General features: G+C 46.3%; 1 protein-coding gene and 1 non-coding gene across 2 annotated transcripts in view; one reads left to right on the top strand and one right to left on the bottom strand.

Annotated features, from left to right (window-relative positions):
* NEDD9 (neural precursor cell expressed, developmentally down-regulated 9) overlaps positions 1-25147 on the bottom strand; it is a 189959-nt gene extending 164812 nt beyond the window's left edge. The window contains exon 1 of the mRNA XM_005223847.5: positions 24930-25147. The gene's annotated coding sequence lies outside the window, so the exon portion shown is untranslated. The remainder of the gene's footprint in view (positions 1-24929) is intronic.
* On the top strand, positions 1548-1619 carry TRNAG-GCC (transfer RNA glycine (anticodon GCC)). Its single transcript has one exon. It is a non-coding gene; the product is annotated as a tRNA-Gly (tRNA).
* Positions 25148-25903: the final 756 nt, after the last annotated feature.

Genomic DNA, 25903 nt, shown 5'->3' with positions numbered 1-25903 from the left:
TCTTTTAAATACCCGGATTACAAGTTGCGAAGACCAGGCCGACGTGGGCAGCCCCAAACAGAAGAAGTCTTATCATCTGGCTTTGGCAACTTCCTGTCCTCTGTGCCTCACTGCTGGAGCAGAAATAGAGACTCACAGACTCTCAGAGGAGATGGGAAGTCAGAAGGCCGCAGGCCCACCCGGCCTCAATGTCACCAGCCAGCGAACAGGCTTACTGAGCACCCGCTCTGTACAAGAGGCTGTAGTCGGGGCTGGGGGGCCTATGAACAAGATGCTGAGCAAGACCTCTCCATCACTCGCCCTGAGGGAGGGAGGTGGGCAAGGAGACAGCGGGTTGGGCTGCTTGGGTAAACAGAATGGAGGTGTATGCTTGGGGGCTTGTGGAGAGGAAGGGATGTCGGCCAGGCCTGGGAGAATCAGAAGAGGTTTTGGGGGAGAGGAGGAGTCCTGAAGGAAGATGAGAGGGAGCCGGCAGATGATCACAGAGCTGAGTGAAAAGACGTTCTGGGGGGAGCTGACGGCACGTGCAGGGCAGAGAGGCCAGGAAGGAAAAGAGGTGGGAAGGGAGCCGGGGAAACCGAGAGGGCAGACTGAAGGGCTGAGGAGGCCCAGGGCCGGGGCATGTGGCTGAGCTCCAGGTCAGGGGGACGGGAGACTGGGAGCTGGAAGCCCAAGCTGGGTCGGGAGGGGCCTCCGCCTTGAGAGGAGTCAGGGCTTCCCCCCGCATACAACAAGGCGGGGACTCCGAAGGCTTTTAACAGCGCAGTGGTTAGGGAACGATAGATAAACTGTTCGGTGGGCCCCTGGCAGACAGCAGAGGCAGGCCAGCTTGTTGGCACCGCGTCCACAGCTGCCGTCTACAAGCACACGGCCCGGCCGGCCCTCCACGGCTCGCACTCCACCTGCAGTGCTCGCCACAGGGCTCCCCTTATCCCGCCGTGTCCCGGGTTTCCTCTCCTGCAGTGTTAACACGCCCGGGCCCTTCTGCTCCCTCTCACTGGACACAGGACAGCTTATCCCCAGAAGTCTGGGGCTTGGGGACCCCAGCCTTCCCCCCTCTTATCTCTTCTCCAGAGAAGTGAGTCGTCTACACCGCAGCCATCCAAGCGCAGATAGAGCAGAGGAAGCCTCTCCAGGTAGGCAGCACAGACGTTTACACCGAGCCCAGCCTGCTGTGCCTTGGAACAATCAGAGTTTGGCCTCTGTTTCATGGATCCGAGCTCGCCTCTTCACTCTCGCCTGTTCCCCAGGAACACGCTGTTGTTTATGTTGCTTTGTTTCATTCTGCTCAGCTTCTTCTGGCAGCTTCTTTCTCTGAAGCTAGGTCAGTGTTAATTTGGGTGTCTTAATGCCACCCCTCCTCCCAGGCGACATGGCGCAATGGTTGGAGTTTGAATGCTCGCTCAGTTCATTATTAACTGTCTTCAGGTAAGTGACTTAACCTGTCTGAGCTTCAGTTTCCCATCTGTGTAAGGCTGACACTGTCTATTCCTCAGAACTGTGGGGAGTTTAACTAATTTATTAACAGGTAATGTCCTTGGTGGACTTCCCTGGTAGCTCAGTTGGTAAAGAATCTGCCTGCCATGCAGGAGACCCAGGTTCGATCCCTGGATTGGGAAGATCCCCCAGTAGGCACGTGAGAACTGAGAGCTATTAATCATAAAAATAATGGTAATATTAATGATGACGATCCCGTTCTTCTACCCACAGCCCTGGCTCTCCTGACTTAGAATCTCTATTTTCCCATCTGTTAAGTGAGGATGAGTGTAGTTACTTAGTAGAGTGATTGGGGGATCCGAGGTGATAAAAATGGGTGGAACACACGGTAGGCTCTTGGAACGCGGGTGTTTCTCTGCCTCCTCGCCCTCCAGGGGGTCCCTTCCACTTTTAGCTGTCACATTCATTACTAGGCCCTTTCCCCCCATCTTGAGATGCTCCTGGCAGGGGTCTCAAGCACCTTCTTGGCAAACAGCCTCTGAGATGAGGTTCCACGTTTGGGTTGCCCAAGATCAAAGAGTCATTTTTTCCATCCCTTGTTTCTCTCTTGTTCTCTCTTATGTGCCTGTTATTGGTTGAATTGTGTCCTTTACTCTCTCCTCTAAAAAAGATACCTTGTGGTCCTAATGCCCAGCACCTGTGAATGTGGCATTATTTGGAAATAGGTTCTTTGCAGGCTTAAGTTATGATGAGGTCTCCAGGGTGAGCTCTAGTCCAATGTGGCTGTGGGCCGGATGAGCAGAGAAGAGAAGTTGTGTGCAGCCTGAGACCCGTGGGGAGGAGGCAACAGTGTGAAGATGGAAGGAGACTGGAGTCTTGTCACCAGAGCCAAGGAACATCTGGGAACATGCCAGAAACTGGGAGAGGCAAGCAGGGCTCCTCCCCTAGAGGCTCTGGAGACCGCATGACCTCACCACCTTGACTTGAGACTTCCAGTCTCCAGGACTGTGGGACTGGTGACTCAGATGGTAAAGAATCTGCCTGCCATGCAGGAGTCCTGGGTTCGATCCCGGGTTGGGAGGACCCCCTGGAGAAGGAGATGGCAACCCACTCCAGTATTCTTGTCTGAAGAATTCCATAGGCAGAGGAGCCTGGTGGGCTACAGACCATGGGGTCTCAAAGAGTTGGACCTGACTGAACAACTTTCACTCACTCACTCACTCCGGGACGGTGAGAGAACACGTTTCGTCATTTTAAGCCAACAGGTTTGGTACTGTGTTATGCAGCTCTAGAAAAGTAACACCCTGGCTCCATCACTATGCTTGTACAGCCTTCAGTTCAGTTCAGTCGCTCAGTTGTGTCTGACTGTTTGAGACCCCATGGACCACAGCACGCCAGGCCTCCCTGTCCATCACCAACTCCCGGAGTTTACCAAACTCATGTCCATTGAGTCCGTGATGCCATTCAACCATCTCATCCTCTGTCGTCCCCTCCTCCTCCTGCCTTCAATCCTTCCCAGCATCAGGGTCTTTTCAAATGAGTCAGCGCTTCGCATCAGGTGGCCAAAGGATTGGAGTTTCAACTCCAACATCAGTCCTTAAACTAGTTTTTTATCCAAATGAAGGATATATTATGCAATTATGTATAAATAAAATGGATCAAATGGAGTGAGATTAGGCTGATCAAGAAGAGGAAAGAAAAAACTGCTTAAGACCCCAAACACTGCCTTGTTGTTCAGTTGCTAAGTCGTGTCAGACTCTTTGTGACCCCCTGGACTGCAGCACACGAGGCTTCCCTGTCTTTCACTATCTCCCGGAGTTTGCTCAGATTCACGTCCAAAAAAGACTACCTTACTGATGGGTAGAAGAAAGCAACTTTCTGTAAGAGTTGGAAAGGTCTTAGGTGTGTGTCCGGGTGGGAAGAGGTCTAGGAGGTCATGATTCGGATGTCTCTGGGGAGCTGGCATTTTTGTGCTGATTTGATTTAAGAGTTCAGCTTACAAAGGGATCAGGTGTACAGATTAAAAATTAGCCACAAGGTACAACTTTACTCCTGGCTTAAGAGAAGACTAAAACAATCAGCTGTGTCTGAACTTGCAGGCCAGCCTGAGAGGCTGTGGTTTGAACAAAACCGAGTTGGCCTGAGTATGAATTACAGGAAGAAAGGAAGGAAGAAAATGAGCTCTAAGGCTATTTATGCCTTTCCTATGGAACACACTGAAGAAAAGATCGAGTCGCATGTCACAGACCCAGCTGGAAAATGCGGGGCCAGATGGGGCCGAAGGGGTGTGAATCACCAGCTCCTGACTTTCAGGAGCTCTGTATTTCAGACCTCTCAACCCAGCAAAAGCTCTTCATGATTCCAGTGGACCACACCACCCCCCCACCCCGCTGCCTCCGTCCTTGGTTCTCAGATTGCTTCAAGCTTCAGCCAAATACGTGTAGGTCTTAAACATTAGAATGGATGATCATGGCCTTGGACTCACACAGCCTGGTGTTTCAGGGCAAAATAGTACTTAGAGCTCAGCTGCGTGGGGGTGGAGGAGGAAAACGGGGTGCACGCTGTTGAAGGCATGATCAGATGTGATGGGGGCAGGTAAATGCCTACCACTGGCCAATCAGAACTCTCCATTGTCCTGGCTACAGTCCTGGCTTAGGAATGGGCACAAGACACACGTCAACCCGAGGAGGGTCAATCCAGGGACTCTTACACAAGCTATCGGCAATGAGATGCAGTCAGCCGGGTTGTTGAGAGAAGGCAGTGTGTGTCTGAAACTGCTAGGCGCATCCTGTTACCATGTTGGAAGAGCCAGCTTGAGTGAGTTCAGGGAGAGAGAGAGAGAGACTCAGTCCTGACGAGACTGAGCTTCTTGTATCCAGCTGCCACCAAAGCTCTTTTCTGTGGCAAGAGCCAATACCTTCCATCCTTTTATTTTCCTCAGCTGTGAGCGGTTAGGTTTCCTTTACTGGCAACCTCAAGAATTCTGGCTAATACACAGACCTCAGCAAGACACAAGAGGTCCACAGCAATACCAGGAAGCTACACAGAAGCCAGACCAAAGGTTCTGTCTGTCAGCCTGCAGCATATTGCACCTGAGGGCTTGTAAAACAGAGCAGATGTATACAAAGGCGTGGGTACAAGAGTATTTTAAAGTATCTTAACACACAAAATGAGGGTAGTGTTTCTTTACATCCGTCTGGAATTAGGGAATAAAGAGAAAGTTAAAAAACAAAAACACGGTAGTCTGGATCCTGCAGTAAGATGGCATCATCACCACCGACACCAACACCATCATCCCATCCCAAAGCCAAGAAGGGACAGTCCCGCTGGCCAGACCTGGAAAGTAGCATAGATCAGAGCCTAGACAAAACAGGGACTGTCCCCGTTTTAAAACTGGAAGTCCTACATTCTCAGGACTTCCTTAGCCCTTGGACAGTCAGTCACACCAAGGGGAGTACTAGATTTTTATAGTCATAGCAGCTCCTGTGGGGGTGGGAGGGTGTCAAGTGATCTCTTCTGCTTCAGGCATCAGAGTTCCTCTGCTGTTAGTTTTAAAAGTTGGGGATTCATGGGGGGTAGGGAAACCTGTTCTCTGAGGGACCTCCTTCAAGAATTCCATGATTTTATTTAATTTTTGTTAATTGGCTCTTATAGACCAGTGGTCGCCACAACGGGCTGATCATAAGAGTCACCTGGGGGAACTTGCAATCCGTGTTCTTGGCTACGACACCCAAAGCCACACCCAAAGGTTCCAACTCAGATGGAGTTGGGTGGATTGGAGGTCTGTAGTTTAAAAAAATCTTTGCAACTGACATGTAAATTATTCACAAATGTTGACGTGTAAAATGTCATTAATAATCACTTTCCACACACCTCACCAAGGGCTAAGGGGTACAAACTTTCCAGGCATCAGGGGGGCTTGTGAAAACACAGCTTGCTGGGCCTCACACTCATGGTTTCTTCTGCAGGGCTGGGCTGACAGGGAATCTTCATTTGCCTTCAGCTACCTTCCATAGCATCTTTGCAGACTGTAAGCTCAGTTGAGGGTTTAGTCCGATCTCCTTAATCTTTGTCATCATTATAACTCTCTCATCTCCCCCTAGGACAGCACCCTTGGATCAATGTCTTATTGGCCTCAACAACAGTGACTTTTCTACCAACTTTCTAAAGCATATCGTGTCCTGCACCCCTTCGCGTGTCAGAGAGGTCTCGGCTGGCTAGCTCAGGAATACTGATGGTATCTGGGGACCTCAGCTGAGGACACAGGCGGGAACAACAGGATTTCCTGCTCTCAGCTTTAGGGGCTTTGTGCTGAATACAATGAAGTGTGCTGCCTCTCCCAGGGCCTCCAGTCACACTCACTGGACTCTCAAAGACTCCATTCTATAATGCTGGTTGATTTACTTTTCACCCATTACTCCTTCTCCTCATATTTAAGTTTTTAAATTGACTTGCTGAGACATTGTTTGGTCGCTCAGTCGTGTCCGACTCTTTGCGACCCCATGGACTGTAGCCCACCAGGCTCCTCTGCCCATGGGATTTCCCAGGCAAGAATGCTGGAGTGGGTTGCTATTGCCTTCTCCAAGGGAGTCTTCCCAACCCAGGGATTGGAACCCACGTCTCCTGCACTGGCAAGCGGATTCTATAGCTTTTCATTTCTGTGGGTAAACTTGTCATTACCCGCCCTGGAAGCCTCAGAATGAATGATTCCAGTGCCTGCTCGGGCCGTGCAGGGCTCCTAATCATCCTGCATCCGCTGGCCTGTTGGTTCTCTGTTGGTGCCTGTGTACCGGTGAGCACCTTGGCACTGTCTTCCCATACATCTTCATTGGTGCAAGAACTGTTTCGTGGACTACAGAGATCTATGCGTGGCTGCAACCCGACCTAGACCCAGACACGCCCCCAAACAAAGAGAGAAGAGAAAGACTCTCCATTTGGAGAATCAAGTTACTTTAGGAGGAAAATGGGTATTTCTCCTGTAGATGTGTGTGTGTGTGTGTGCGTGTATAAAATCTAAATGTGACCCTGGTACACGGCAGGAAGAAGTTAGTCTGAACAACAGCAGAGGACCTATTAAAGGAATACTTAAAGGAGACTGCGTAGGAAAAAAATAAAGTGCGAATGAATGGTGCTATGTGGCCTTTCTTCCCCTTTCGTCTTTCTCTTTTTCTGTCTCCCTCTTTTGCGTGTTCTGCCTCGTGCTCCTCTTCTGCAAGTCAAGCCTTTCACTAGCACGCTTGAGCCCAGCTACAAGCAACCAGAGCCACAGTCAATACTTCGACCTCCATATTCTATGAGTTTAACTTATTTTTTCCAGGTTCCATTATTTATTCCTCAAATTATAATATTAAACAATCCCAGTCACATTGTTCTTTCACTTTAGTTCCCTTCTCAGCTTGCTTTTCTCACTGGAGGATAGGATTTGTGTAGGTGTAAAAATCTGGCCCTGGGTTGACTATAGTCATCCAGGAAATACCCACCTACACGTGTGGGATAAGTCATAAGCCACCATGCCCAGAGGTGAATCTCTTATTAGGTGGCAATATATTAGGAATTTAATGTTAAAGAATGAAAAAAAAATACAAAAAGGCAAAATGATTGTCTGAGGAGGCCTTACAAATAGCTGAAAAAAGAAGAGAAGCGAAAAGCAAAGGAGAAAAGGAAAGGTATACCCATTTGAAGGTAGAGTTCCAAAGAATAGCAAGGAGAGATAAGAAAGCCTTCCTCAGTGATCAATGCAAAGAAATAGCGGAAAACAATAGAATAGGAAAGACTAGAGATCTCTTCAAGAAAATTAGAGATACCAAGGGAATATTTCATGCAAAAATTGGCAAAATAAATGACAGAAATGGTATGGACCTAACAGAAGCAGAAGATATCAAGAAGAGATGGCAAGAATACACAGAAGAACTATACAAAAAAGATCTTCAGGACCCAGATAACCACAATGGTGTGATCACTCACCTAGAGCCAGACATCCTGGAATGTGAAGTCAAGTGGGCCTTAGGAAGCATCACTATGAACAAAGCTAGTAGAGGTGATGGAATTCCAGTTGAGCTATTTCAAATCCTAAAAGATGATGCTATGAAAGTGCTTCACTCAATATGCCAGCAAATTTGGAAAACTTAGCAGTGGCCACAATACTGGAAAAGGTCAATTTTCATTCCAATTCCAAAGAAAGGCAATGCCAAAGAATATTCAAACTATCGCATAATTGCACTCATCTCACACACTAGCAAAGTAATGCTCAAAATTCTCCAAGCCAGATTTCAATAGTACGTGAAATGTGAACTTCCGGATGTTCAAGCTGGATTTAGAAAAGGCACAAGAACCAGAAATCAAATTGCCAACATCCATTGAAAAAGCAAGAGATCATTGAAAAAGCAAGAGAATTATAGAAAAACATCTACTTCTGCTTTATTGACTACGCCAAAGACTTTGACTGTGTAGATCACAACAAACTGGGAAATTCTTCAAGAGATGGGAATACCAGACCAGCTGACCTGCCTCTTGAGAAATCTGTATGCAGGTTAAGAAGCAACAGTTAGAAGCAGGTCAAGAAGCAAGCACAGACTGGTTCTAAATTGGGAAAGGAGTACATCAAGGCTGTATATTCTCACCCTGCTTATTTAACTTATATGCAGAGTACATGGGCTGGATGCAGCACAAGCTGGAATCAGGATTGCCTAGAGAAATATCAGTAACCTCAGTCACGCAGATGACACCACACTTACGGCAGAAAGCGAAGAAGAACTAAAGAGCCTCTTGATGAAAGTGAAAGAGGAGAGTGAAAAAGCTGGCTTAAAACTCAACGTTCAAAAAACGTGTTTGAGCAAGCTCCGGGAGTTGGTGACGGACAGGGAAGCCTGGCATGCTGCAGTCCACGGGGTCGCAAAGAGTTCGACACTACTGAGCGACTGAACTGAACTGATATTAGGAATTGAATGTTAAAGGAATAGATCTTTATTGACCATTTGCCATGTGGAAATTTTACATGCGGCTCTGTGGGGGACAAAATGGCCAGGAAGTTTACAAAAATTTCATTTATTGGAAGAGGCACATGTGAAACAATGAACTATGCTATATGTCAAAATAAATTATTGCTCCTAGACTTTTCATTTCATCATACTGTACGGCCATACTGCAATCCCCAGAGATAACGCATACTTTTAACTTAAATTTCTTTCCTTGTAAAGTTTCTCTTTTAGAATTGAACTATTGAGGCAATATTCAAAGTACTCTGTTAGCCGTGTCCCATTTCTAAATCTTTTTTTTTTTTTAATTAAAAGATCCCTCTCGATGGGATTCCCTCTCAATTGCAGTCAAGGGCTACAATTCGATACAAGGATTTATTTGATTCAGCTTAATAAGACTGGGCCACAGTTGTCTAAAGCACCTTCGCATCTGGCCAACGAATGCATCTACTACCCATTCCATGGACATAGCCAAGGACATGAAAACCTGGTGAAAGCTGAGCTGGAGTTGGAGTTGTTTAGTTTCTAAGTCATGTCTGACTCTTTTTCGACCCCATGGACTGTGGCCCACCATACTCTTTTGTCCATGGCAGGAATACTGGAGTGGGTTGCCATTCCTTTTCCAGGGGATCATCCCAATCCAGGGATCGAACCCATGTCTCCTGCATTGGCAGGCAGATTCTTTACCAAAGTTCCCTGACCAGGGATAGAACCCACGTCACCTGCATTGGAAGTGCAATTTTAACCAATGGACCACCAGGGTAGTCCCACCAGCATTCTAAACCTAATATTTTTTTTTTCCACTTAATAATTATGGCTAAAAACTTTTTCAGGGCTTCCTAAGTATAAAGCACTGTTGTAAGCAGTACTACTTACTATATACTTACTTACTGCTTCAGTTCAGTTCAGTCGTTCAGTTGTGTCCGACTCTCTGTGACCCCATGAATTGCAGCACACCATCATCAACACCTGGAGTCCATCCAGACTCACATCCATCGAGTCATTGATGCCATCCAGCCATGTCATCCTCTGTCGTCCCTTCTCCTCCCACCTTCAATCTTTCCCAGCATCAGGGTCTTTTCCAATGAGTCAACTCTTTGCATGAGGTGGCCAAAGTATTGGAGTTTCAGCTTTAGCATCATTCCTTCCAATGAACACCCAGGACTGATCTCCTTTAGGATGGACTGGTTGGATCTCCTTGCAGTCCAAGGGACTCTCAAGAGTCTTCTCCAACACCACAGTTCAAAAGCATCAATTCTTTGGTGCTCAACTTTCTTCACAGTCCAACTCTCATATCCATACATGACCACAGGAAAAACCACAGCCTTGACTAGACGGACCTTTGTCGGCAAAGTAATGTCTCTGCTTTTGAATATGCTATCTAGGTTGGTCATAACTTTCCTTCCAAGGAGTAAGTGTCTTTTAATTTCATGGCTGCAGTCACCATTTGCAGTGATTTTGGAGCCCCCAAAAATAAAGTCTGACACTGTTTCCACTGTTTCCCCATCTATTTGCCATGAAGTGATGGGACCAGATGCCATGATCTTAGTTTTCTGAATGTTGAGCTTTAAGCCAACTTTTTCACTCTCCTCTTTCACTTTCATCAAGAGGCTTTTTAGTTCCTCTTCACTTTCTGCCATAAGGGTGGTGTCATCTGCATACCTGATGTTATTGATATTTTTCCTGGCAATCTTGATTCCAGCTTGTGCTTCTTCCAGTCCAGCATTTCTCATGATGTACTCTGCATGTAAGTTGAATGAGCAGGGTGACAATATACAGCTTTGACGTACTCCTTTTCCTATTTGGAACCAGTCTGTTGTTCCATGTACAGTTCTAATTGTTGCTTCCTGACCTGCATACAGGTTTCTCAAGAGGCAGGTCAGGTGGTCTGGTATTCCCATCTCTTTCAGAATTTTCCACAGTTTATTGTGATCCACACAATCAAAGGCTTTGGCATAGTCAATAAAGCAGAAATAGATGTTTTTCTGGAACTCTCTTGCTTTTTCTATGATGCAGCAGATGTTGGCAATTTGGTCTCTGGTTCCTCTGTCTTTTCTAAAACCAGCTTGAACATCTGCAAGTTCATGGGCCATGTATTGCTGAAGCCTACCTTACTATAATTCTGGAGCCTCCACAGGGGTTAGAAGCAGGGGCTCTGGAACCAGCCTGCCTGGGTCCAAATCCCAGCTGTGTCGTGTGCCCGCTATGTGACCAGTAGGTAAATATACAGTAAGCAGTAGGTATATGTTGTGCTAACTCAGTGGTGTCCAAGTCTTTGCAACCTTATGGATGGTAGCCCACCGGACTCCTCTGTCCATGGGATTCTCCAGGCAAGAATACTGGAATGGATATATGTTACTTCATCTAATTTCACAATAATCCAACAAGATGACGTACAAAAAAGAGTTAACATAGCAGGCCTGAGGTTGCTATCCTTAAAAAGACTTGCTTGCAAGGCTGACCATTAGCAGCATCTTAGAACTTGTATTTCAAGAGGGTTCCTATCATTCCGAGGAGAATTATTCCCTGCCCCTAACTGTATAAACATGGGGTTTATGCTGCTGCCTCCTGGGAATCTTGACTTTTGATATGTCACACAGAGGGTGCCCAAGCAACCAGTGCTCAGTCAACACTCTGGCCCTGAGTCTCCAATGAGCTTCCCAGTAGACAGCACTTCACACCTCCCATTACTCGTTGCAGGAAGATTTAAGCATGTCCTATGTGACTCCGCTGAGAGATGAACCTTGGCAGTTTTTGCCTGGTTTCCTCTGGGCTTTGCCCTATTTGTTTCCCTTTTGCTGAGGTTGATTTGTATGCATTTGATGCAATAGCTGGGCTTCCTAGGTGGTGCTAGTGGTAAAGAATCTGCCTGCCAATGCAGGAGACTCGGGTTGGATCTCTGGGTCAGGGAGATCCCCTGGAAGAGGGCACAGCAACCCATTCTAGTATTGGTGCCCGGAGAATCCCATGGATAGGTGTAACAGATCTTAGTATGGTTATATGCTGAGTCCTATAAGTCCTCCTAGTGAGACATCAAACCCACGGGTGGGCTTGGGGACCCTGACACAGGTGTGTGACATTATCACTACTTTAATTTTGAAGGCGACGAAGCTGGTTCATGGAGAGGTTACGTAACCACCCTAAGGTCACATAGCGGGCACATGACCCAGCTGGGATTTGGACCCAGGCAGGCTGGTTTCAGAGCCCCTGCTTCTAACCCCTGTGGAGGCTCCAGAATTACAATAATAATGCCTCCTTCACTGGGAGATTGTGAGTTAAAGGGGGGAGTGTTTGCTCAGAATATACTAAATGCTCAATAAAACTACTGTTGTTTTATTACGCATCAGCCACCCATCCTTTCCACGTGCTCATCAGGAAATCTACCATACATTTCCTGCAGCTCAGTGACAAGTGGAACGTCTTCAAGAAGCCGAAACATCTAGGAGGAAGGAAAAGGGAGGGGAATGATATGGAACTCATCCCACTATTTTTAACATTGTTAAGGCAATGGCAACCCACTCCAGTACTCTTGCCTGGAAAATCCCATGGACAGAGGAGCCTGGTAGGCTGCAGTCCATGGGGTCGCTAAGAGTTGGACACGACTGAGCGACTTCACTTTCACTTTTCACTTTCATGCATTGGAGAAGGCAATGGCAACCCACTCCATGGCTCTTGCCTGGAGAATCCCAGGGACGGGGGAGCCTGGTGGGCTGCCGTCTATGGGGTCGCACAGAGTCGAACACGACTGAAGCGACTTAGCAGCAGCAGCATTATAACATTTTTTCCTGACAGCTAACTGGAACCTCGACTCTTTCCTTTTTCTTCACCTCTTCCGTGGTCTCCTCATGGCCACTGGAGACTGGTCACTGTGGTATCGGTGATGGAGTCAGTACAGCAGGCTGAGTGTTCAGAAGAACTGGGGTAGAAGCTGGACAGGAAGGGGTGATTTCATCCCCTTTCATTATGGTGACCACAGTTTCTATTACTTGTTCTCTAAACGGAACACATTGTCTAAAAACAGAATACTTAACATTCTGTTTGCTGAAATGATTTCCCAATCACCTTTACTCCTTCCTACTTTTCAAACCTTTTAATGAATGCAGAAACATCCTGTTTCTTTTCACTGAGGAAACTAGATGATCCCAGCATTCCACAAACACTCTTGCACTTCTTTCAAAGGAAAACAACCTGCATGTTTTTCTGGCCATGCCACACAGAACTTCCCATCCCAGGGATCGAACCCGTGCCCCTTGCACTGGAAGTGTGAAGTCTTAACCATGGGACCACCAGGGAAGTCCAAAGAAAAGCAACTTTCTTCTAAATGCCTGTTTTCTATGTGTCAAAACAAACGTGTGGCAAGTTGCTATGATGCTTCAGTTGATGGGTCAAGATGCTCTAGTTAGAGATGGGGCTGGGTAAGCAGAGTACATATAGATACAGTAGAATTTAGAGGGTAAAGGAAGCTGTCCTTGTTTTAAAACCTCATCTCCATCTACTCCCTCAAACCCCTCTTCCTAGAGAAGCAAGTTTCTCATTTCATAGCAAGGAATATGACTTAAAATGGAGCTAGCAGGAGAGTAACGGCTTGACATCCCACCAGTTAAAATCAATGAGATCAAATCTTTCCCAACAAGCACACTTTGATAAAAGTCAAATTGGAAGGAGCCCATGGATATTAGGCATATGGAAAGAGGACTTGGTCAAAACAAGCGCCAGAAAAAGGAAATGGAATTTAAGAAGAAAAACTGGTGGTACTCAAGGATCACTTCATAAATACGGTAGATTTTTCTACAGGAAAGCTTGGCTCTTCAAGGCTAGCACTTTATAAGCAATAAGGGAAAGATGGGAATAAAATGAAAAGCCTCCCATCTTTAAATAAATGCATTTTCCTCTAAGAAAAATCAGTGTCTTCACACCAAAGGCATCTATGCTGTAAGGATCCACTGCAAGGAGCTGCTTAGTCATTAGATGAACGTCTTTATGCAAATACCTTATTTGAAAGACTGGGGTTTCAGTTTTAGCAGTTGTCAAATGATCACTTGCCTGACTTCACATAAGTCACTCATATCACCTTGGTCTCCTCAGTTTCATTTTCTGTAGAGTGGAGGATATAATAACACTCCCCAGGACTGCTGTGAACATTAAATAAGTTGATGCGGGTCAATGTTCTGATGGGATTGTAAGTTAGCGCCTTAATGCTGGCTTCCCCGGTGGCTCAGTGGTAAAGAATCCGCCTGCCAGTGCAGGAGGAACAGGTTTAATCCCTGGGTAGGGGAGATCCCTTGGAGAAGGAAAAGGCAACCTGCTTCAGTATTCTTGCCTGGAGAATCCCATGAACAGCAGAGCTTGGTGGGCTACAGTCCATGGGATTGCAAAGGGTCAGCCATGATGGCACACATCTAAATGTTTGTTCGCTATTAACGTTTTGATCCAGTGGTGTTAACTAGCACCAAGATTAAAGAGGAAAATCAAAAACATGAAACAGAACCCTAGTTTTCACCATGTTGGATGTCAAGACAGGAGGGTTACTTCAAGAGGAGAAACTTACAGAGCTAAAGGTAAGGGGTGTTGCAATAAACTCACGGCGTGACTGGTCAGAATGTCAGCCGTTCTCTACTGCAGCCACCTTAATTCTTCCTCCTGGGTTTGTCTGGCTGAAATCACACACACAGTGGTCTAAACAGGCGATGGCATCAATTAAGATTTAGGTCAGAGCCTCTGAAGTAACCAGTGATTTAGGTTCTGGGATTAAGGAAGACAAAGTCTTACCAATGGCTGGATAAGAATAACATTCCTCTCTACTGTGATCATCCTACAGCAAGGAAATGTTTGACATTCAGGCAGTATGATGTGCCTGCTAAAGGTATTAGATGGTTGAACTTTTGAAAAACACAGCGGAGCAAATATGTTTTATCAATCTCTCCCATTGGTAAGAATCTTGGCGAAAGCAGATTGGACTCATTCCCCTGTGTAGTTCACTCTAAAATGGATCCTTATTCTAAAGGACTCACCCTGCCCTGCTATATTCCCATCTGTCTGCCTGGAGTCCCCTCTCCCACCACCATCATTCAAACATCCTGTGTTTTCTTCCCAAATGCTGAGGACCATCCTTAGGCTCAGAGAAAGCTACACATTAGCAAATCTCTCAGCTTTTCTTCTAAGGAACTTAGTTTTCAGTGGAAATTTTTGTAATGTTTCTGTCTGATTTTTTTTTTTTAACTCTTTCCTGAAGACCAAGCTCCTCAGCTCTGTCCTTGGCAATGTGATTCTAAGGGTGAATAATAATACCCTTTGGGACCAACTAATTGCCATAGGTACTTCAATTTAGCTACGAGCTGTTTTGGCACCTTCCAAACAGCATCCCTTGCAAATTAATCCTGCCGAACTATGAAATGTCTGGCTTTCCTGTCTGAACAATCAGAGATATACATGACAGGATCTTGGCTCTCACAGGGCTGTGTGATCAGGGGTAACAAGCACAAGTCTCAGTGTTTCAGGGCTGCTGTGGCTTAGTCATGTCAGTCGTGTCTGACTCCTTGTGACCTCACGAACCGTAGCCCATCAGGCTACTCTGTGCATGGGATTCTCCAGGCAAGAATACTAGAGTGGGTTGCCATGCCCCACCTCCAGGAGATCTTCTCAACCCAGGGATCGAACCTGGGTCTCCTGCATAGCAGGCAGATTCTTTACCACTAAGCCACCAGGGAAGCCCCAGTGTTTCAGGGACACATTGCATTTCTTTTTTGGGAGACGGTGATAAGGTGTTTGCCAAGGTCACTTTGTTCAGTGACCAAGAGGCTGCTTAGAACTTACTGGGGAGAATAAGACAGCTGCTTCTCCTATCTCCCCTGGGCCCGGGTGGCCGTTTGCAAATTGAGAATGAGAGAGAAGGAAAGAAGGATAACCAGAAATCCAAACAGATGGGGGAAGGCATTGAACTTAAGAGGCAAACGATGATGATTTAACTTACAGATAAACATATTTAATCTATCAACTATATTTATTCCTGTGAGTCCTCATTAACACAGAAAATCAAGAGTTGTCTATGCTTTAAAGGTAATACAGGGACTTGGCTGGTGGACCAGTTGTTAGGACTCTGAGCTTTCACTGCTGAGGGTGCAGGTTCAATCCCTGGTCAGGGAGCTAAGATCTTGCAAGCTCTAATGTATGACCAAAAATAAAATACAAGTTTTTTTTCTGTTTATTAATGATGAGGAAACTATTCTAATACTTGGGTACCTTACAAACCAACACAAATGAAACAAATGATCCCAATAATTTTCTGACTTTCAACTCACTTGAAAAAAAGATCCATGCTGGTGGGGACCATTGTAGGGACTCCGTTAATATTTGCTGATACGCAGGTTGGTCAACATGATCACAAAGGAAAGCTAACTTAAAAAAATCCTTCCTAAATTTCCTTTTGATACTTGTGCCTCTGTAATCCGGATTATCACCTAGGTAATGAGATGTATACCATTTTGACTTTCTTTACAGAGATTGAGCTGAATTTAATTGGATTGACTCATTCACCCTAGAAGACTTCTCTCTCTAAATATATATCTCCATACTCTCCTCTTATGGAACGCTCTTTTCTTGTCAAATCCCACTCATTCTTTAGATTCCTTCTTTGAAAAAGCTTATTCTGTCTCCCCCTCTTCCTCTTATCAGCTAATAAATATCGAGCATTAAATGTGTCAAATAACTGCTTTAGGGATTTGGTGTATGTTGATTTATGGAACACTCAAAACCGAGTATTGACTCATAACTTTCAAAACCACCCAGTGAGGTAGGACTGTTATTACCTCCTTGCTGCAGATAAGAAATTGAGAAACAGAAAGATAAAGTAACTTGCTCAGGAGCACACAGCGGCTGGCTGGTGGAGGAGGGCTTCCCACCCAGGTGGCTGGCTCCAGAGCTGCCCTCTTAAGCACTCTACCAGTTGCTCCGGCCAGCCCAGTAACACTAACCCTGACACTAGCTATTGACCTCAACATCTCTGCTCTGCGGACGGACAGAGCGCACTGCCGCCCAGCGTTCCGTTTCTGCTGCACGTTTCCCTCTAGAGACACAGGTGCTGAGAGAACACTGCACTTGCAAGAGCCGTGCTGTGATGGTACAGGCCCACCACCGTGCTTTTAGGGGAAAATGCTTCCCATGGTGATGCTCAGCCGCTGATAGTATCACTTCCTCTAAATGTTTCCACTCCTTATGGGCGAAGCTGTGGGTGGGGAATTTCAGAGCCATGGAAACAGCCAAAAGGTTATGAGAGGTTCACGGACACGGTACCATTCGATGACTATGTGATGAACAGTCCCATATACTCTAAGGAAAAGATGAATCTAAAAATACACTAGTGGGAAGGCTCCGGGGGAGTTTTGTATGAAAAGTGGACTCTTTAGGATCTAGCACAGTGGTTAGAACTCATCATGGCCGTTTGCTGATTTTGGCAAAGGGTGCTTTTGAAAACTAAGTATCACACAGATCCTTGCACTAAGGGTTTCTGCGGTAGGGGAAGTGGACAGTGAGAGTGAAAGCTTCCCTGAACGTGCCCACAATCAGGACAGTTCTCCTTCCAGGAGTCAGTTCTATTTCCTCTTTCCCTCTGTGAATGTGTGCTCAGTCGTTCAGTCGTGTCCGACTCCTTGTGATGCCGTGGCCAGTCATTTTTATTTATCCTTTCCTTTCATTTAAGGACCCTTTCCTCCTTTGATTTTTTTTTTCCTTCTGGCTTTTAGGTGCCTAGTTCGTTCACCTGTTACCCCCAGTTAAAACCAGTTTCTAACATAAGGCAAAGCTGCTTCACACCTCTGCTGGTAGGGTTTTGTACATGAGAGAGGGAGAAATTTGGGAGGCATTATGCCTTCCTGCAATCATTCTTGAACCTTCATCTTTGGCAATGACCTAGGACTGTCATTGATAGAGATAATAAGTAGAGATAGAGATGGTAGAGATGATAAGTAGACTGTCACTTGTTTACACAACAGAATGCTCTACAGCCGTGAAAATGAGTCATGAGCATCTATCCGCATCCATATGGATAACCCTCCAAAATGACACAGAGTCAGTCTGGAGTCACAGAGTCAGTTACGGAGGAATGTATATGGTATGATTACCTGTGTTTAAGTTCCCAAACAGGCAAAAATAAACTGCATATACACATAAACTGCATATAAATTAATTACATATAAATTGCTTATATATGTGTATATATAGGCACATGAGGCCAGTCTAAAAAGAAAAATAATGGAGTGTAATTAACACAAAACTTAAGACAGCATTTCCCTTCACGTGTTGGGAAGGTGGGCAGTGGGTACACATGTATTTGTTTTCTTACTTCTACTATTATTTAGAACGTATGTGCACATCACATATAGTTCTTTGCAGCATGAGATGTTTCACGTATTTTAAAATTTTTCTCAAGTGAAATGGATCTGGATTAGCAGCCCCCATTTACCATCTTCCTTGGAAAGTGGAGGGAGAGGCTTGGGGAAGAACAGCCGCCAATAGAAATTAAGTAGAAGGGCTGCCCGGGTGGCTCAGTGGTAAAGAATCTGCCTGCCCATGCAGGAGGCATGGGTTCGATCCCTGGTCAGGGAAGATCCCACGTGCCTCGGAGTAGCTAAGCCCACGAGTCACAACTACTGGGCCTGGGCCCTAGGGCCCGGGAGCCACAACTACTGAACCTACGTGCCCTAAGAGCCCGACTCCGAAACAAGAGCAGCCACCACAGTGAGAAACCTGCGCACAGCAACTAGAGAGGAACCCCCTGCTCTCCGCGACTAGAGAAAAGCCTGCACAGCTATGAAGACTCAGTACAGCCAAATAAAAAAACTTAAAAAAAATTAAATACAGTTGAATTATAGACCTCCTTCCACCACAACTTCTAATCTGAAGTGAACGTGCAAAGGAAAGTGGGCACGTCGGCACCTCTGCTGAGTTACTCCTGAACGGCCAGCCTCAGTCCTCAGGGCAGGACTCCGCGACCAGGAGCCTGGGGCTGTGCCCATCTCAGGCAGTCTTTCCCCTCGGCCTGGACATGTGGGAGCCATGGCGGGCACAGTCAAGTTGCTTTTTTTAATGACCAAAAAAGCCTGGTGCACACAGGAGGCTGGCTCAGCCAGCCCCTGCCCAGGACGTCCGCCCCTCCTGGCCCTGCAGCTGGGTGGAGGGGACACAGCCATGCCGTTGGGGAGCACCTGCTCTTGCAGACCTCTCTCCAAGTCTTCCCTCCGTCAGGCCCCACCTGTCGGGGTTTCCTCATCAAGTGTGCTGCCAGTACCAGGAGGGACACGGTCCTTTACTTTAAACTGACCCACTTTTAGGGTGGTGGAGGACGGCCAATTGGATGAAGGTGGTCAAAAAGTACAAATTTCCAGTTATAAGTACTTGGGATGTAATGTGGTGTAGTCGCTCAGTCGTGTCCGACTCTGTGACCCCATGGACTGTAGCCTGCCGGGTTCCTCTGTCCATGGGATTCTCCAGGCAAGAGTACTGGAGTGGGGCGCCAGTTCCTTCTCCAGGGGATCTTCCTGAGCCAGGCACTGAACCCTCGTCTTCTGCATTGCAGGTGGATTCTTTACCACTGAACCACCAGATAACATACCACATGACAAATATAATTACCATTGTTCTATGTTATACATGGAAGTTTTTAAGGGTATAAATCCTAAGAATTCTCATCACGAGGAAAAAATATTTTTTTCAATTTCTTTAATGTTGTGTCTATATGAGATGATGGATGTTCTACTATGACAATCACTTCATGATGTATCTAAGTCAAATCATTATGTTGTACACCTTAAATTATTTGTTGCTGTATGTCAACTATATCTCAAAAAAAAAACTGGAAGAATACAAAAACAAAAAAAGGAAAATAAATAAAGACAACTTCTTTTAAAGATATGTAAATTAAAAAATAAAAACCTTTCATGCCACTTCTGCAAATAAAAAGCCAGTGCCACTGTGGTTACTAGAAGACAGAATTGTGCCACTAAATTTTAGCTAGCTACCACTGCCTGCTGATGGCTCACAGCCTGAGGTCTTTGTGGAAAAGGTAAATGGCCACAGTTAGATGGGTCTTCAGATCAGGCCTACATCAAAGGATGAAAAGAGTGAAATGGAAGATCTCTCTCCATGACACAGTGACTAAGTCGAGTGACTCAGTGTGATTAAATGCCACATCTGATGTCGCCTACCATATCCACTTATTGTGTCCCACACTTTGGAAATTTTGATCAAATGAGTTATGGGAAGGCCAGGAAGCAGAGGGGGAGTGGAGGCGATTCAAGGTGGGAGGTGTCTTCACGTGGTGCGGTTTTGTACAGGAGGTGCTGAGTATAATGGACCCTCCCGGGTTCTGGGGCCTGGGTCTTTTGCCGTGTGGAATCTCACAAGGGGATGAGAAAGGCCCTCCCACACAGGGCCCTTGAATGGGTAGGAAGAGTGCTGGGGGGATGGAAGAGTGAAAAGAGAAGAGAGGAAAGCCAGAAAGGGCACATGACCAAGTCAGTTGCCACTGTGGGCAATGGGGGCATAAGTCCAGGAGGAAACTTTGAGAAAAGGTAAGATGGTCTTCCTCAGTGATCAATGCAAAGAAATAGATGAAAACAATAGAATGGGAAAGACAGGGATCTCTTCAAGAAAATTAGAGATACCAAGGGAACTAAAGAGCCTCTTGATGAAAGTGAAAGAGGAGAGTGAAAAAGTTGGCTTAAAGCTCAACATTCAGAAAACTAAGATCATGGCATCTGGTCCCATCACTTCATGGCAAATAGATGGGGAAACAGTGGAAACAGTGGCTGACTTTATTTTTGGGGGCTCCAAAATCACTGCAGATGGTGACTGCAGCCATGAAATTAAAAGACGCTTACTCCTTGGAAGGAAAGTTATGACCAACCTAGACAGCATTTTAAAAAGCAGAGACATTATTTTGCCAACAAAGGTCTGTCTAGTCAAGGCTATGGTTTTTCCAGTGGTCATGTATGGATGTGAGAGTTGGACTGTGAAGAGAGCTGAGTGCCAAAGAATTGATGCTTTTGAACTGTGGTGTTGGAGAAGACTCTTGAGAGTCCTTTGGACTGCAAGGAGATCCAACCAGCCTATCCTAAAGGAAATCAATCCTGAATATTCATTGGGAGGACTGATGCTGAAGCTGAAACTCCAATACTTTGGCCACCTGATGTGAAGAAATGACTCACTAGAAAAGACCGTGATGCTAGGAAAGATTGAAGGCTGGAGGAGAAGGGTACGACAGAGTGGTGATTGCAGCCATGAAATTAAAAGACGCTTACTCCTTGGAAGGAAAGTTATGACCAACCTAGATAGCATATTTCAAAAGCAGAGACATTACTTTGCCAACAAAGGTCCGTCTAGTCAAGACTATGGTTTTTCCAGTAGTCATGTATGGATGTGAGAGCTGGACTGTGAAGAAAGCTGAGCACCAAAGAATTGATGCTTTTGAACTATGGTGTCAGAGAAGACTCTGGAGAGTCCCTTGGACTGCAAGGAGATCCAACCAGTACATTCTAAAGATCAGTCCTGGGTGTTCTTTGGAAGGACTGATGCTAAAGCTGAAACTCCAATACTTTGGCCACCTCATGTGAAGAGTTGACTCATTGGAAAAGACTCTGATGCTGGGAGGGATTGGGGCAGGAGGAGAAGGGGACGACAGAGGATGAGATGGCTGGATGGCATCACTGACTGGATGGACGTGAGTCTGAGTGAACTCCGGGAGTTGGTGATGGACAGGGAGGCCTGGCATGCTGCAATTCATGGGGTTGCAGAGTTGGACATGACTGAGCAACTGAACTGAACTGAACTGTACTAATCTATAGCCCATGAGAGAGTTAATCCCTGGGGCTTTTCATTTGCCTTTGGGCAATGGAAATGGCTCTACTTGGCCTGGAGAGAGCCCTCAGGTCATGAGATAAAGATTCAGGCTGTTAGAAGTCAGCTCAAAGTTGTGCTGAGGCCTGAAGAATGTAGGCAGGACTCTGACTGCTTCTACTACACCCTTTCTCTGCTAGATAGTTAAAAAAAAAATCACATGTAATCCTTACCGCAGCCCTTCACAATAGTGACTAATTTCCCCTTATTTACATATAAAGGAAGAGGCACCAGAAGTTACATAATTTGACCAAAGTCAGTCTGTAATCCTGCACCTCTGCTTATACTTTTCTAGTCTTTTTCCTACCCCCGCCCCCTGCCAACTTTTTAAAATATTGAACTAAAACTCACACAACATAAATTAGCCAGTTTAAAGAGAACAATTCAGTGACATTCCATATAGCCACAGTGTGGGGCAGCCACCACCTCTATCTAGTTCCAAACAACTGGATCACCCCGAAAGGAGACCCTGTACCCATGAAGCAGTGGTTCCCCATATTTCCCTGCTCCCAGCCCCCAATCTCCATTCTGTTTCTATTGATTTCCCCATTCTCGGTATTTCCTTTAAATGGAATCATACATTTTGGGATCTAGTTTTCTTTTACTTCAGTTCAGTTGCTTAGTTGTGTCTGACTCTTTGAGACCCCATGGATTGTAGCATGGCATTCTTCCCTGTCCATCACCAACTCCTGGAGCTTGATCAAACTTGTGTCCAGCGACTTGGTGATGCCATCCAACCGTCTCATCCTCTGTCATCCCCTTCTCCTCCAGCCTTCAATCTTTCCCAGCATCAGGTTCTTTTCCAATGAGTCAGTTCTTCACATCAGGTGGCCAAAGTATTGGAGTTTCAGCTTCAGCATCAGTCCTTCCAATGAATATTCAGGACTGATTTCCTTTAGGATTGACTGGTTTGATCTCCTTGCTGTGTTCTTTTACTTAGAACAATGTTTTTGAGGTTCACATATGTTGTAGCATGTATCAGGCCTTCATTCCTTATTGTGGCTGAATAATATTCTATCAAGACTTCCCCGATGGCTCAGCAGTAAATAATCCACATGCAATGCAGGAGACACAGGAGTCACAGGTTCAATTCCTGGGTCAGGAAGATCCCCTGGGGAAGGAAATGTAACCCACTCCAGTATTCCTGCCTGAAAAATCCTATGGACAGAGGAGCCTGGTGGGTTATAGTCCATAGGGTTACAAAGAGTTGGACATGACTGAGCGTGCAGGCCCACACAATATTCTATCCTGTGACTGAATAATATTCCATCTTACGGTTATATAAGAATTTATTTATCCATTCATCTGTTGATGGACTTTTAAGCTATTTCTACTTTTTGGCAATTGTGAATATTGCTGTTATGAACACATGTGCATGTACTGATTTGAGCCCCTGTTTTTAGTTCTTTGGAGTGGAATGTAGGTAGGCGTGGAATTGCTAGGATATGTCATCATTCTGTGTCTAACTTTTCAAGAAAGTACCTAGTCTTCTTAGAGAGCTCATGCTCCTCTCGCTGTTTAAATGTTAGGATTTCTTGAGGTTCCATCCCAAGCCACCCCCTCTTTTCTCATTTGATGTTCTGTCTCAAAAATATTTCATCCAAACCCACGGCACCAATTAGCATGTATATACTAAGGATCCCCAGACCTTTGCTCTGGGCTCTAGGCCAGCATGTCAACGGCCTGGCTGACATCTGCCCATGGATGTGTTCAGGGCCCTCCAAAATCCAAGAGAACTCATCCCAGGCCTGGATGTTCATTAACCCTTCTAGTCCCAGCGAGCAGCATCAACATCCATTCGGAAGCCCCAACCAGGACAGCGGGGATCACCTTCAACCTTGCCCCTGGGATCTCCTTTCCTGTCTGCCCCCAAGTCCTGCTGATTGTCCTTCTCGATGCCTCTCTGTCTATTTTGTCTATCTTCTCTCTATTTTGTCTCCACCGTGAATACTCACTAGACACCCTTGTCTTGTCTGGACTCCCACTGATGTTCTTGCTTGGCTGACTTCATCAGCCTTCTAACCGGTCTCCCTCTCTGTGGGTGTGGCCCCTCCCATCCAGTCTCCACACAGCAGCAAAAGGGATTCCTTAAAAACGCACATCAGACGACAACGCTCCAAGTTTCTCCACCAATTTTAGAATGACCAGCATCTTCAGTGCTGCCTCTTTGTCCGGACTCCTGTTGAGCCACTCTACTCTTTCCTCTGGCCACACCTTAATTCAGCCAGACAATTCGGGTCTCCTGCCTGGCACTACCCAATGCTTTGCCTTGTGCAAGCGTTTTCCAGTTCTCCTGGTTCCCGGGTATGGAAACCTTGCTGACTCCCAGACAGATCAGGCTTCCCTGCTATGTGCTCTGGTCCTTATCACACTTGCGTCATGATTAGTCAACATCTGCCTCTCCCCTAGATTGCAAGCTTTTGCTGGGGGGAGGGCAGGGCAATGTCAGTTTTGTTCCATCTTACTGAAGTTTTGACTTAAATGTGGCTTCCACACTGTGAACGCTCACTAGACAGTTGTTCAATAATTTAGTGAACTAGTTTATGAGAAACAGTGGAGCTCTCACATGAAGTGGCTCTCACCCTGCCCTGTCCACCGCTCCCCTCTGCCCCATTCTTAGAACAGGAATATCCAAAAAATAAGCAAACCTGGGAGGAGACAGAAAATTGGAGGAAGACCACTTGGCTGGTTCCCAGGGCTCTGTTGTGGATGATCCTACCTCACACTCACTTCTGGATGGGAAACCAGCTTCTGGGGGGAAGGGAGGGGCTCTCCAAGCAGGAGCTGAAAGGGCTGGAGCCCCCCGCCCTCACTTCTGGTCACTAACATGGGGACCAGCCTGCTCACCAACCCTCTGGCAGCTTTAGACAGTGCCTGACCTGTTTAGAAGGGCTTTCCCTCTTTCACGTTGCGTGTGTTCTCATTTCGAAGTATTCATAGATTCAGCAAGATAAAAAGGTGGCCTCCAGTTCTTTAAGAAAGGCAACTGAACGAATGAATTCGTTAAATGAATTAATGTAAACAGAGAAATGCAAGGATGCACCTGTTGGGGTGGCTCAGTGTGGACACGAAGAATACTGTCCTTTGTCTCCAACCCCCTCAGAGAGGATGCTAACAGCCAGTTCGTGGCAGAGTCTAGACACTCACTGAGTGATTCTCAGTCACCACTTCCTGTCCCTCAGTCATTCCCGCAGAGGCTGAACACCACCAGTTATAAGGCACTCAGATCCACCATCAGTTGTAAGTGACAGCCCACACTTAGAGGGTCTGAAATAATTTCAGAAAAGTAAAAGCTCAGGGTCATCGCAGGGGAAACTCTCTGACAGCAGGAAGGGGGAGGAGCCATGACCTTTACACGCAGGAAGCACCCACCCAGGAAGGTTTGAAATGCAGAACCACATCGATTTGAAGCTGCCTGTAAGCCAGCGTCTCCAGGTCAACCTGCAGGAGACCAGGAGCCACTCATTGCCCCTCGGCGGCATGTGGTATCCCTCCCAGCAGCTGCAGAGGGGGGGGTGCCCACGGTGGGGAGCCCCACCAGCTGTCTGACATCAGCTCAGGAAGTCAGAGTCTGAGCGAGCCTGCTGCCCGCCCCTCCCCTTAGGCCACAGCAAGAGTTGGGGAACTCACCCAGGGCGGAACCGCGGTGGTGGGGCCCTCGGGGCTCCCTGGTGTCCTCACCCTCCCTTTGGATGGGCGGGCTAGAGGTGGCAGCTCAATCTTGCCTCATGGCTGTGCTTCTTTCTAGCTGCGGCCACCAGACCGGCTTTTGAAGGCAGCTGTGAGCACGGCCCCACGGAGCGACCCCATGTGTAGACAGCAAGTGGCGAGCCTCTGTGTGTTTTTCCTTCCGGTTGCTGAGAAGTGATGTTGTCTCAGTTCATTTCCTTTCTGTGCGCCTTTTTTTTTTTTCTCTCTCTTCTCTGTCAGACCTCCTGATTCACTGAGTTGGCTGTTTAGCGACAGGTGAACCATCTAGTTCTGATCTACACTGTTCGCTGTTTTGAGAAAGAGAGGTGGTCTTTAGGTTATTGGTGCCATGAAATTCTGTGGAATATCCTTTCTAAGTGGCACAAAGACCTTTTTAGGCTGCACTGAGGCAAAAATTAGGCTATTTAAGACCTATTAATTTAGGATTTTTCAGTTTTATCAGCTCAATATGTTCTGTTGTTCAGTTGCTAAGTCATGTCCAACTATTTGTGACCCCATGGACTGCAGCACACCAGGCTTCCCTGTCCTTCACTATCTTCTGGAGTTTGCTCAAACTCACGTCCATTGGGTCGGTGATGCTATCCAACCATTTTATCCTCTGCCGTCCCCTTCTCCTTCTGCCTTCAGTCTTTCCCATCATCTGGGTCTTTTCCAGTTAGTTGACTCTCCGCATCATGTGGCCAAAGTATTGGAGCTTCGCTTCAGCACCTTCCAATGAATATTCAGATTTGATTACCTTTAGGATTGACTGGTTTAATTTCCCTGCAGTCCAAGGGACTCTCAAGAGTCTTCTCCAACACCACAGTTGAAAGCATCAATTCATCAATATGTTCTAAAGAGTTCTATTATAAATTGACCTGAAACATCCTTTCACTGGACAAGTATTTTATTGA

This window comes from Bos taurus, chromosome 23, assembly GCF_002263795.3.
Source record: "Bos taurus isolate L1 Dominette 01449 registration number 42190680 breed Hereford chromosome 23, ARS-UCD2.0, whole genome shotgun sequence".
NCBI lineage: Eukaryota > Metazoa > Chordata > Mammalia > Artiodactyla > Bovidae > Bos > Bos taurus.
Note: the sequence above shows the minus strand (reverse complement) of the source record. Positions and strands in the feature narration are given on the sequence as shown.